This window comes from Camellia sinensis, chromosome 1, assembly GCF_055761805.1.
Source record: "Camellia sinensis isolate YWXY chromosome 1, ASM5576180v1, whole genome shotgun sequence".
NCBI lineage: Eukaryota > Viridiplantae > Streptophyta > Magnoliopsida > Ericales > Theaceae > Camellia > Camellia sinensis.
The window spans coordinates 101,041,477-101,043,436 of NC_138961.1; the positions used below are offsets into that span (position 1 = coordinate 101,041,477).

The 1,960-nt window shown below is 46.2% G+C and overlaps 1 long non-coding RNA gene across 1 annotated transcript; it reads right to left on the reverse strand.

Moving 5' to 3' along the window:
- Nucleotides 1-234: 234 nt before the first annotated feature.
- LOC114296951 (uncharacterized) lies at nt 235-1,325 on the reverse strand. The gene is made up of 2 exons (XR_003641348.2): nt 1,064-1,325; nt 235-813 (listed from the first exon to the last, which is right to left on the reverse strand). It is a non-coding gene; the product is annotated as an uncharacterized LOC114296951 (long non-coding RNA).
- Between the last annotated feature and the right edge of the window lie 635 nt (nt 1,326-1,960).

Sequence of the window (1,960 nt, forward strand, 5' to 3'; positions counted from 1 at the left end):
TTGTTTTTGTCCTGGTCTTTGTGTTTTGGGGTTTTGTTTTGAGTCTTTTGTTTTGAGCAAATGTAAATAGTTGCATTTGAGTGGTTTTTACTTCATTTTTCTTTTATCAAGTTTTATTTTGTATTTTCGTTGGTCGTTGGTCGGCTCATTATCCAATTAAGAACATTATTCTAATATAAGCATTCTTGGTTTCAAATCCAACTCCATTTTCATTCTATGCAAATGTGGTGCTCATGATGCAAAAATAATAACTCTTTTCATAAAACTATAGGGTTTTCCCCCGATCATAGTTTTTTTACAAAAGAGAGTACAAGTTTTCAAAAGCGAAAGTAAAAGCCTATCTGAAGCTATACATGTGTTAAACTACCAAAATAAGGGAAACTAAGCAAAAGAGTACAAAAATCTGTGCCATTCATATCAAGCTCGAGAAGCCCTCTTTGTCCTCTTCCTCGAAGGAGACTCAGGGGCACTGTCTCCATCGGTGTCGCTATCAGAATTAGGCTCTGAGCCAAAGCCAGTGTCATCATCTCCGCTCCTTAACTCAGAGCCAGCCTCGGCCTCGTCTCCGCTCTCTGATCCCGAGCCAACATCATCATCTTCGCTCTCAGACTCAAAGCGTCGGCTCACTGCCTCCTTGGAGTCGCTGGTCTTAGTATGATCCCCACTCAAAACTGGCTCCGAGCTGCTCCGACTCCGAGTACCTCTGTCTATGCCTTGGTCTTAACACTCGTCTCGGCTGCGTATTGGAGCATGTCTACCTATCTTCCCTGCCGCTGGAGGAAGTGCTGCCGATGCCCTTGGTGTAAGTGGAACCTGGAAAATAAGCATCAACATATCAGATACAGTGTATGAATTGTTATAGAATATAGTATGCAGTATAAGTATGGTACAGAAAACGAGTGCATTGTGTCAGAACAGTGTGTCAATGCAATGTGAAGCAATATCAGAATGTATGTTAATACGCAGTGTATCACCGAGAGTGTCGCACAGTGTGTCAGTGGGAATATGGCATGTCAGTATAGAGTGGGAAGCAATGCAATACATGAGGGGAAAGGACGTATACCTGGATACGTTGCAAAGCGAATAGCATCTCCCTCATCTGCACCATGTGAACTTGGGAGGTAACCAGTAGAAGAAGGCCCTTTGTATACTCTGTGGGTGCTTGGAAGTGAAATTGAATAATCAATATCCGAAAAGAGGAAGACTGCAGGATGCAAGGTATCAAGTATGGTCCATACCTAAGGTGCGCCCAGGGCTCTGACATACCTGTGCCCAGCCTCTGATGGCTCAATCGGGCTTTGGTCGCCCGTACGGGATTGTGGTGGGAATCGCCGGCCAACTGGCAGCCCGCACAGCAGGAGGGGCCGCTCCAATACCAACCTCGACCTCCTGATCAACCTCTCCAGCCAAAAGAGCACCTGATGTGTCGCCTGCGTAAACCCTAGTCAAGGGTGGCATAAGATGAGTCTGGATGAAGGTCATGTAGTCGACCTCCCCTCTGAAGTAGTTGGCATCCAGCCCTACCATATACTGAATAATGGCTTTAGCTAAGAGGCTATCAGTTGTCCTCATGGATGCTGGAGGCGGCATAGGAACAACCGGGGCAGGCAAGCCCAGTGTCTGGTGTACAAACCGTTCTCCCAAGAACCAAGCCTGGCAGAATGGACCCTCCAGCAAAATCCAGTATCGAGAGGTAGCCCAAGCCATAACATATTGGTCTCTAACTCCAGCTAGCATCGTCACCCATGGCTATCACGTGATCTGTAAATAGAGAAGCTACAAGATGTTAGTTACTGTCAGTTTTCAGAATATAGATCAGAACAGTAGCAAGGGGAAGAAGGTAGAAATGATTGTGAGTTTTAGATTATCTCGCGGGCAACCACTTTGTCGAAGTAGCAATGATAGAAGGCAAAGGTCTTGTCCTCGCGGCTCCGGTGGCGGCATCTGCCATCATGCCGCC